The sequence below is a fragment of the Bufo bufo genome, chromosome 8 (genome assembly GCF_905171765.1).
Source record: "Bufo bufo chromosome 8, aBufBuf1.1, whole genome shotgun sequence".
Lineage (NCBI taxonomy): Eukaryota > Metazoa > Chordata > Amphibia > Anura > Bufonidae > Bufo > Bufo bufo.
Window position 1 is genome coordinate 30129977 of NC_053396.1, and position 12172 is coordinate 30142148.

Genomic DNA, 12172 nt, shown 5'->3' on the forward strand with positions numbered 1-12172 from the left:
TTACTTTATTGCAGTCAATTATTTTATCAGGACTAAATCAGTTATATATATACACACACACACACACACACACACATATGCACACATACTGTATATATATATATATAAATAATTTTTTTTGCAGTAATGTGTTAGCAGGCAGCAATCCAATGTTGACTGACACATGTATGTATTTGCGCATGTAACAAGTTTACCCAACCAAAGCAGCTTTACACACCTGCAATAAAAAGCAATAAAGTGCCACGTAAATCACAAGCAGAAGTAATACTACAAAGAGGCAGCAGAGTTAATAATAAAATAAACTAGTAGAGCGAGTGAAGGAGCAAAGTAGAAATAAGCTGCTCTATATTACCCTCAGCGCAGCCTATATCAATATGGGCAATGGCAACCACTTCTGTAGCAGAATGGATGCCGTATTAGCAATAACTTGCATTATTAAAATGAGTGGCTAATAATAATAATAATCAATAACCCGTGAAACGAGTATATTTTGCTTTTGCCTGAGCTCAGAGTTCACCAGCTTGTGAGACAGGACTTTCTATAAACTTTCTGTAATCGTGGATGCTCAAAGGCAACAATCCCACAACTTGCATAGGATCGGCGGGTCATGGATGCACGTAGCAATATAATAAAATACCGCATCAATCCGTTCTCTGTGTGAGCTGATCACAGACCAGTCTCCCGAAACGTGGGACATCATTGGGTTTGGACTCCTAAGGTTACACCTTGTCTCGCAGGGTTAATTTAGACTTCCGTAAGGAAAGCCACTCGTGGGGTGCGGCATACAAACTCCGATAGACAAAAAAAAAGAACACAAGACGCAACACATGTGTAATAGGATTATTTCTAATCTCCTGCTCTAAAACACTTCACTCGTGATTCCCGGCGTCAGCGATCCGGCCGTACATCTGTAACCACACCACCGAGCGTGCTCTGTCACTTCACATTGTTGGCCCGTATCCCTCTCTCCAAAACGGCAGACAATGAACAGAAGCTCTGACGTGGCCCTAGGGGGGAGGGGGGGGTTGGGGAGACCTCTCGTAGGACAGATGACCCTTTTTTGGCAGCTAATTCGGTGCGCATTGCTATTTTATGCAACAAAATGGGAATTCTTGAGGTCTATCTCCTCCGTGGCTTTGTTAAATTTATTGGCAATTTCTATAAGCTCCCTGCGGCTGAAAGGAGAACACACGCACCGGGAAGATCGTACACAGTTTGTAAAAACGCCGGCTTTCTAATTTGCCTTTTTATGCGCGCTCGCTGATGTAAGGACGGGTCTGTCTGCCTGCTACAGTCAGTAAAATCACACAATTACTCCAAAGTTTATGTCAGGCTACGGGGGTTTGCCTGTTTTTTTTTCTTTTCCTTTACAACTTGATCTAAACGACAGCCGATAAGACAAGGAGATCCGTTTTTTCAATATTTAAAAAAAAAAATTTTTTAAATCCCATTAAAGTCAACTGGAGGTGAAAACAGATGCTCTGTGATTTGTCGCAAAGTTAACAGTTGAAATTGTTTGGTGCCTAAGTTGTCCGATCCATTTCCCATCCATCATAATGTTAAAAAAAAGTTTTTGAAGCTTTTTTTTTTTTTTTTTTACATGAAAGTGTGATGTTTGGAGTCCTGTTAAAAAAAATATATATTCTGATAGAACTGGACGCAGACCACTGAAATAAATTGGGTCTGTAAGTGTTTTTTTGAATTTTTATTTTACAAAAGTAGGATAAAAAAATTTAAAAAAAAGACAGGAGTAAGAATTTCATTTCACCCGTCCCAATTTCATGATCTTAAAAATCGTGCAGAGTGCGGTAGGTGGGCACAAAGGGAAGCAGCGGCAGAGGACATTCTTAACAAGCAAATCTAGGCATGATGAGAGGAAGGGCTCGTGCACATGACTAAGTATTTTGTGGTCCGCAAAACACGGATCCGCCATAAATAAGGATGATGTCTGTTTGCGATTTGCAGAACAGAACAGCCGGCCCCTAATAGAAAAGTACTATCCTTGTCTGTAATGCGGACAATAATAGGACATGTTCTATTTTTTTGCGCAACGGACATTAGGAAATGGAATGCACACAAAACTTCAAAAAAAAATTTGCGGACCCATTGAAATGAATGGTTCCACATACAGTCCGAAAAAATAAATAATAAACAGACACAGAAAGAAAATACGTTTGTGTGCATGAACCCTTAACGAATCAATGCAATAAATAGGACTATGGAGGGGACACAGTACTGACACAGGTAATAAGAGAAGGACTATGGAGGGGACACAGTACTGACACAGGTAATAAGAGAAGGACTATGGAGGGGACACAGTACTGATACAGGTAATAAGAGAAGGACTATGGAGGGGACACAGTACTGATACAGGTAATAAGAGAAGGACTATGGAGGGGACACAGTACTGACACAGGTAATAAGAGAAGGACTATGGAGGGGACACAGTACTGACACAGGAGGTAAGAGAAGGACTATGGAGGGGACACAGTACTGACACAGGAGGTAAGAGAAGGACTATGGAGGGGACACAGTACTGACACAGGTAATAAGAGAAGGACTATGGAGGGGACACAGTACTGACACAGGAGGTAAGAGAAGGACTATGGAGGGGACACAGTACTGATACAGGTAATAAGAGAAGGACTATGGAGGGGACACAGTACTGATACAGGTAATAAGAGAAGGACTATGGAGGGGACACAGTACTGATACAGGTAATAAGAGAAGGACTATGGAGGGGACACAGTACTGATACAGGTAATAAGAGAAGGACTATGGAGGGGACACAGTACTGACACAGGTAATAAGAGAAGGACTATGGAGGGGACACAGTACTGACACAGGAGGTAAGAGAAGGACTATGGAGGGGACACAGTACTGACACAGGAGGTAAGAGAAGGACTATGGAGGGGACACAGTACTGACACAGGTAATAAGAGAAGGACTATGGAGGGGACACAGTACTGACACAGGAGGTAAGAGAAGGACTATGGAGGGGACACAGTACTGACACAGGTAATAAGAGAAGGACTAAGGAGGGGACACAGTACTGACACAGGAGGTAAGAGAATGACTATGGAGGGGACACAGTACTGACACAGGAGGTAAGAGAAGGACTATGGAGGGGACACATTACTGACACAAGTAATAAGAGAAGGACTATGGAGGGGACACAGTACAGATACAGGAGGTAAGAGAAGGACTATGGAGGGGACACAGTACTGACACAGGAGGTAAGAGAAGGACTATGGAGGGGACACAGTACTGACACAGGTAATAAGAGAAGGACTATGGAGGGGACACAGTACTGACACAAGTAATAAGAGAAGGACTATGGAGGGGACACAGTACTGATACAGGAGGTAAGAGAAGGACTATGGAGGGGACACAGTACTGACACAGGAGGTAAGAGAAGGACTATGGAGGGGACACAGTACTGACACAGGTAATAAGAGAAGGACTATGGAGGGGACACAGTACTGACACAGGAGGTAAGAGAAGGACTATGGAGGGGACACAGTACTGACACAGGTAATAAGAGAAGGACTATGGAGGGGACACAGTACTGACACAGGAGGTAAGAGAAGGACTATGGAGGGGACACAGTACTGACACAGGAGGTAAGAGAAGGACTATGGAGGGGACACAGTACTGACACAAGTAATAAGAGAAGGACTATGGAGGGGACACAGTACTGACACAGGTAATAAGAGAAGGACTATGGAGGGGACACAGTACTGACACAGGTAATAAGAGAAGGACTATGGAGGGGACACAGTACTGACACAGGTAATAAGAGAAGGACTATGGAGGGGACACAGTACTGACACAGGAGGTAAGAGAAGGACTATGGAGGGGACACAGTACTGATACAGGAGGTAAGAGAAGGACTATGGAGGGGACACAGTACTGACACAGGTAATAAGAGAAGGACTATGGAGGGGACACAGTACTGACACAGGAGGTAAGAGAAGGACTATGGAGGGGACACAGTACTGACACAGGTAATAAGAGAAGGACTATGGAGGGGACACAGTACTGACACAGGAGGTAAGAGAAGGACTATGGAGGGGACACAGTACTGACACAGGAGGTAAGAGAAGGACTATGGAGGGGACACAGTACTGACACAGGAGGTAAGAGAAGGACTATGGAGGGGACACAGTACTGACACAAGTAATAAGAGAAGGACTATGGAGGGGACACAGTACTGACACAGGTAATAAGAGAAGGACTATGGAGGGGACACAGTACTGACACAGGTAATAAGAGAAGGACTATGGAGGGGACACAGTACTGACACAGGTAATAAGAGAAGGACTATGGAGGGGACACAGTACTGACACAGGAGGTAAGAGAAGGACTATGGAGGGGACACAGTACTGACACAGGAGGTAAGAGAAGGACTATGGAGGGGACACAGTACTGACACAGGAGGTAAGAGAAGGACTATGGAGGGGACACAGTACTGACACAGGTAATAAGAGAAGGACTATGGAGGGGACACAGTACTGATACAGGAGGTAAGAGAAGGACTATGGAGGGGACACAGTACTGATACAGGAGGTAAGAGAAGGACTATGGAGGGGACACAGTACTGACACAGGAGGTAAGAGAAGGACTATGGAGGGGACATAGTACTGACACAGGTAATAAGAGAAGGACTATGGAGGGGACACAGTACTGACACAGGTAATAAGAGAAGGACTATGGAGGGGACACAGTACTGATACAGGAGGTAAGAGAAGGACTATGGAGGGGACACAGTACTGACACAGGAGGTAAGAGAAGGACTATGGAGGGGACACAGTACTGACACAGGTAATAAGAGAAGGACTATGGAGGGGACATAGGATGCCCCTCTTTAGAAATTTTTTAAAAAAATTAACTGTTATGGCCTATGTTCTATAGTAAGTGACTAAAAACAGAGTAACAGTAATATAAATGTTATAATAAATATCAATATAAAAAACATTGTTGTTCTAGATAAATCTTTCCTCGCTGGATTATCTCATTCTACCGCTCTAACTGCATCTTCCGCACCCTCAGCAGGCACATCCGCATCCTAATCCTTCTCTCCTTACATTTCATACCATGTCCAAAAAAAGTGAAACCTGCAGCGTGACGGGACGCCCGGGAAGAGGGCCGAGCTGGAAACATGGCGCTTCTGGCCAGAACTTGCATGTTTCTGCAGACTGGCGTTCATCACAACTAGAAAGAAGGTGAATGTAAGGCCTGGCAGAAACTTTAATAATTTATATTAAATATTGATGTGAATTATTTACAGCCTTCATAATTCAAAACCTGGGCCGTCTAAAGAGCGGGACTGATGGGAGGTTATCGGGGGGGGGGGGGGGGGCAGCTTTGTGCCGCTCACCTTCTGTGGAAAAGGCAAACACTGAATTCTCCTCCTGGTGGGAAGTAGAGATTATGGGAGGGAAAAGCAAACATCTACTTCTCTGTCCTGCAATTAGACATGTCAGACAGAAGGACGGCCTGGTCACAATGTGAACGCACATGGGGAATAATATATATATAACACAGCAATAGCAACAGTGAGCGAGTGAGATAGATAGATGGACAGACAGACGGATAGACAGACGGATAGACAGACGGATAGACAGACGGATAGACAGACGGATAGACAGACGGATAGACAGACGGATATAGATAGACTGATAGATAGACTGATATATATATATATAGATAGATAGACAGACAGATAGACAGATAGATAGACGAATAGATAGACTGACAGATAGACGGACAGATAGATAGATAATAGATAGATAGATAGATAGATAGATGGACAGACAGATAGACGGATAGATAGATAGATAGATAGATAGATAGATAGATAGATAGATAGATAGATAGATGGACAGACAGACGGACAGACAGATAGACGGACAGATAGACGGATATATATATATATAGATAGATAGATAGATAGATAGATAGATAGATAGATAGATAGATGGACAGACAGATAGACGGACAGATAGACGGATATATATATATATAGATAGATAGATAGATAGATAGATAGATAGATAGATAGATAGATAGATAGATGGACAGATAGACGGACAGATAGATAGACGGACAGACAGACAGACAGATAGATAGATAGATAGATAGATAGATAGATAGATAGATAGATAGACGAACAGATAGATAGATAGAGACAGACAGATAGATACTCCACTGTGCCCCCCGTCTCACAATGTATGCACGGTACGGGGGGTACCTACCACTCTGTGTACAACAGGTTTACAGATAAGTAACACAATGACCGACAGAAGTGTCAGAAGAGAATAAAACATGTCGCAAACTGATTGATTTTCTGCTTCATTTCTAAAGATCTGATTATGACATTTCCCATCAGAGCACTTTTTCTGCATGAGCTTGTGTGTGCGGCTATATCCATTCCTATCCATTCCTATCCATCTCTATATCTACCACCATAACGAGGTATCACTATATCTATCCACCTCCTCTCTTGCCTATCTGACTACTTACCTACCATACAATCCATAGACTGCACCCGATGTCTAATACAATCTATTGAAAAGACGTGTCCCTACAAGAAGCCAACAGTGGAATCCACTCCCTCGTGTTCATTTCAGTTCTAGGCCAGGAAGAAAGTAAGCAAATCCCACCGTTTTTGGACTTTTTATTTCCTGATTTCATCGCGGACCCCTCTGATAACACAGTGCTGCTAATATCTTCCCCATCTTGAATATCTATCTACCTTCCTATCATTTAACATTCTCTCCATCCATCTATGAACTTACACTTTTGGGGGGGGGGAATTTATTAAGAATGGCGATTCTGTCACCAGTCCTAATAAGAAAACCCGCCAATGTGCGTTGCGCCAATCAGCCTGTTAATAATGGCGGCCTATCTTCAGCAGGGTCGTGCACCCGAAAAGTGCCATCTAAACCGGCAAAGAGCTGGCTACGATTTCAGGCGCAGCACGAGCCAATTTTCTGGCACAGATATGGTTAATAGTGTCGGGCCCGTGGCCTGCCCATTCCCCACCAACTTTTTGTAAAAGTGTCCCAGATGTAAAAATAGGGTAAAAAGTCACAAATTACGCTGCAAAATGGGACTTGATACAGAAATGTCAGTCCGGCTATACGGGAAACATCACAAATCAACTGTCAAAGATATTGAGGGGACTCCAAATAATATCAGTATAAGGGATGGATCCTATCTATAGAAGCCGGACGGCCTTCCCACAATCCCCATCTGCACTGACCCGCGGTACCTAACATTTATATCAGGATGAGAGGAGTGGGATATGTACACAGGACAGTATGCATACATAACGGACAGCGCCATTCAATCAGAATTCGGCGCTGGCCGTAGCCTTGACACAGACAATCCTCTCGGACCGTCCTGCTTTACGGGTAAAAAGTCCGCTATGCAAAAGCTCCATTCCAGGCTTCTCATTCGGAATGTGATAACTTTTATTGGGCGATCAGAAAATATACGACATTTCATACCGTCCTCATAAAACGGTTCTCCATGTGCAGAAGAGAAATAAATGTGGAATATTCTCCTGTCCCAACATCGTAATAATTGCACGTTTTATATATCACCGACATATGCATCACTTCCAGGAGAACAGAGACCAGAGAATATATCCACGGCGCAGTGCAACAGACATAAAGGGGGGGGCGGCTGCAGCCCCATGTAACCCCCGTCTGCTATCACTGCTGCATGCAACATACGTGTTTGCTTCCTACTCTCTGAAGCCGCCCCTCATTATCTTCATTTATTAAATTTGCATTGATAACTGGCTGCCGCTTAACCTTACAAGAGGAAGCCGAGACGTACGCTGGAAACAGAGCTCGCTAATTGAGTTGAAGTTTGTTGGCTCTTTAACCCATACGTTGCTGGAGAGTCTGCACTACTGCTCTATCAAAGACTCAGCAATGACGAGGTAGAAATTAGGGAGCCAAATGGACCCCCCTATCCATCGCAGAGGAGAGTTTTCTAGCAGCAGTGAGCGCCCCGGGGTACGTTACCATACCGTACGTGACCCAGGGGGCTACACGATCGAGGAGAGCGACAACAAGGGGTCCGGGACGCCTAGTGGGCCTAGATGTAGCAGAGCTGAATTTCTAGGTGTTGAATGTGTACATGAGTACATTAATGCTGCAGGTTATACTACTATATAGCAAATAGCGCAGCTCGAGGGGGGCTAAAAAAGACCAACGGATATATCTACTATATCTAATTTACAGATTAGCCGTACATGGTAAATACCAATTATACGTTACAAAAGAAGGACAAAATGGAGATAGATAGATAAATAGATATGAGATAGATAATAGATAGATAGATATAGAGAGAAGATAGATAGGTAGATAATAGATAGATATTAGACAGATATGAGATAGATAGATAGATAGATAGATAGATAGATAGATAGATAGATAGATAGATAGATAGATAGATGGACAGACAGATAGATAGATAGATAGATAGTAGATTAATAAGGAAGCACAGCTATGGAAAAGAAATAAGTGGAGTGCCAGAGGCTGAAAGGCGATCTCTCAACCCCAAAAAATACAAAAATAAGCAAACTCTGCGGCACTTCCGTGAATGTGCGTTTATTTACCTGGTGTGATGCAACATACATGCATCATATCGGGTAAATAAACGCACATTCACGGAAGTGCCGCAGAGTTTGCTTATTTTTAGATAGATAGATACAGAGATAGATAGATAGATAGATAGATAGATAGATACTAATAGATAGATAGATAGATAGATAGATAGATAATAGATAGATAGATAATAGATAGATAATAGATAGATAGATAGATAGATAGATAGATAATAGATAGAGAGATGGATAGATAGATAGATAATAGATAGATAATAGATAGATAATAGATAGATATGAGATAGATAATAGATAGATAATAGATAGATAGATAGATAGATAGATAGATAGGTAGATAGATAGATAATAGATAGATAGATAGATAGATAGAAGGATAGATAGATAGATAGATAGATAGATAGATAATAGATAGATAGATAGATAGATAGATAGATAGATAGATAGATAGATAGGTAGGTAGATAGATAGATAGATAGATAGATAGATAGATAGATAGATAGATAGATAGATAATAGATAGATAGATAGATAGATAGATAGAAGGATAGATAGATAGATAGATAGATAGATAGATAGATAGATAGATAGATAATAGATAGAAGGATAGATAGATGAACTATGAATTAGATAAAAGATAAACAGACATATAGATAGATTGGTGCCATGCTATGTGGCGCATACATAGATAATTCATAGACAGGTAGGTATTTTGTAGGTGTATGGATGGATAGATTATAATTCATGGAAGGATGAATAGATTGATCATTGATTCATAGATGTATAGATAGACAGAACATTTCATATCCGTGATAATTCATGTTTTCCACCATCTTCTCGGGGCGGCTATAATTTGTGAGGCTCTACAAGGACTCGGAGCGGCGGTGCTCACAGGTAGGGGGGGGAGGGGAAGAGATCGGAGTGAGGTGGTTAATCACAACTCCAAAAGTGACATAGGGACAAAAGGTAGGTCTGATCACTTTGAATCAGCACTTTCTAAAGGTTATGTCAAGCTGAGAAATTAATATTGTAGATCCCCCCGCCCCCCCCTCTTTGGGAGCGTGTTCTCAGATACATTCCTACGCTTTAACTACAGATAATTTTACTCTCCCCCCGATGGGTAAAGAGCGGTCTCCCTGAATAGGCATTGTGCTTTGTTCACTAGTTACACGCGTTAATACGTGATATATATGTATGTATGTATTTATAGGTATTAACACTTGCACAGTCTATTAGACCCTTCTTTTAAGGGGTTCCCGCCGCTGCATCACTTTATATCAAGGCAGAACATCGATTGGTATTATACCGTATTTACTTTGACGCTATTTCTATACGGCTTGTTGCCATGCAGACTTTGAAAGCCACCGCCTTGGCAACAAACAGGTTAACAATCCCCCCGACTGGCTACTCACATCTTGTTTTCTGGGTCAAAAATGTTCAGTGAGCGTTTCTACCGACTCTCTTTAGGCATATAAAAATCCTTCAAGTAGCCCGAGACGGTCCTTCGAGCTTCCCCCTGCGGACACCTTGCTCGGTGGAGAAGTTCATTACGTTTTATGATCTTCCCAAGTCTGTCCTGCTTAGAAGACTCGCAAAAGGCCACAAATCTGGCAAACCGTGGTGTATGGCATTAGACATTACTACTAAATGAATGGCTCCACGCTTCCTAGATTACGGGGGGCTGGCAGCTGTCAACGCGCCTTCCTACTGTACGTCTATCCTCTAAAGTCCGAAGTGACAGGGCAGATGGGCTCAGCCACAAATGTGTATATATATATATATATATATAGCGTATTTGTGCGGTTTTGTGCTCCAAGATCTATGGCGCCGTTCCTGCCTGGATGACAAACTAACAAATATTTCTAATTTTCTCGGTTCAAAAATACTAATGAAGCAATCTCACGTTTTGCCAGCGTGTACCCACTTGGGGATAAAAACTTACATTTAGGCTCGGGCTCCTTGACAAAAGGAGAAGAAAAAAAAAACATCCATACGCAATCATATGTTCACGTGTATTGATTTTTATGCCCGTGGCTAGCTGAAAAATCCAGAGCCTGTTTATTTCATTCCAAAAAAAGGTCATTTCTCATCTACATGCGACCAACACAGCTCAAGGAGCCTTAATCCCTCTCGCCTTTTTTTTTTATTTTTTTAAAATTTTTATCAATGCAGGAAAAACAGAAAAAAAAGTGATTCGCCGCAGTTTAACATCTCCAATGCAAAATTGGATTCCGAAAACACTGTTATTCTCCCCAAACCCAATATTTTAGAAAAATTTAAAAAAAGCAATAATTACAGTGTAAAAAAAATAAATAAAAAATAAATGCAAAAGCCGCTTCTTTGTGGAGCGCAAACATTAATAAAAACCTGGCAACTAGTCTGTAATTTTAACACCAATGGGAAGGAAAAAAAAAAAAATAAATAACAAGACTTCCACGCACAAGCATGCAAAAAAAAAAGGGAAGAAGATAAATGCGCCGGCCGGGCTGGAACCTGCTTGTTATCTGGCTTTTTATTCAATAAAAACCTGCCGGCTGATGTGATAATTAAAATGAACAAACATAATAAAACAGTCCTGAAGTGTAGGTGGGGATAGAGCGAAGCGTCTCCCCTCCTGCGATATTTTGATAGATTCCCTGTAAGAAGGGAGAAGCTTTGAAACAATGAAGCGGTCAGAAAACAAAAGACGCTTCTTGACCCTTTTCATTTTGGCCGGTTAATAAGGTAAAGTTGCCGGGCTGGTGTTCGCACACGCACACACACACCAGCCGCCCTCCCTCCGTGACATTAAGCAGATTGCCGCCACCGAGGACAGAAACAAACACTTGAAATTCAGCATTGTTCCCGACTCCAGCTGCTGCCGCTGCTCCAGACGGCGGCATAGCGATGTGTGAAATCCATACCTACAGTTTTACGTCGTACTAATAAAAAAAATGTAAAAAAAAAAAGAGGGCGATGTAAAAACGAATCTTCCCGTTTAAAACAATTCCGCTCCTTATTGATGTCGCGGCCAATGCTCCGCGTTCTTTGTCTGCCTAAGACGACTAAAGAGGTCTTGGGCTCATTCATAATGTAATAGGCACGTCTTTTCCAATTTCCATTTTTCCTTTTGTCAATTTTTACTGTCACTTTTAGATGCCGGGGGTGCCGGTGGACATTTGTACCGATCAGCCCTCTCGGGCGGTTTCGCCCCCCTATCTAATCCATGAAGAGCTGAGGTTTGACACCTTGCTTGCAGCGCTAGTCAGTCTGATTAGGGTCGCTTTGCGGACTGAATAAAGTCTACAATTATTTCAATTATTAAAATTTTCGAATGTTAAGTGGGAACATACGCCGTGAAGCCCGAGAAAAATAATGACAGTCGTACAATTAAAAGCTAAATACAATGCAAGTGTCATGTTATACTGATATATATATATATTATAAATAAAATTAACCTCTGAATTGCTCTAGGACTGAGCACTGTCTAATAAGCGCTGGAAGTGCTCATAAGATCAGGTCATTGTGTATTATTCCAGCAGAAAGCAGCAAT

General features: G+C 42.0%; 1 protein-coding gene across 2 annotated transcripts in view; it reads right to left on the reverse strand.

Moving 5' to 3' along the window:
* PBX3 (PBX homeobox 3) overlaps positions 1–12172 on the reverse strand; it is a 201814-nt gene that overhangs the window by 184322 nt on the left and 5320 nt on the right. The gene's annotated exons all lie outside the window — the stretch shown is intronic.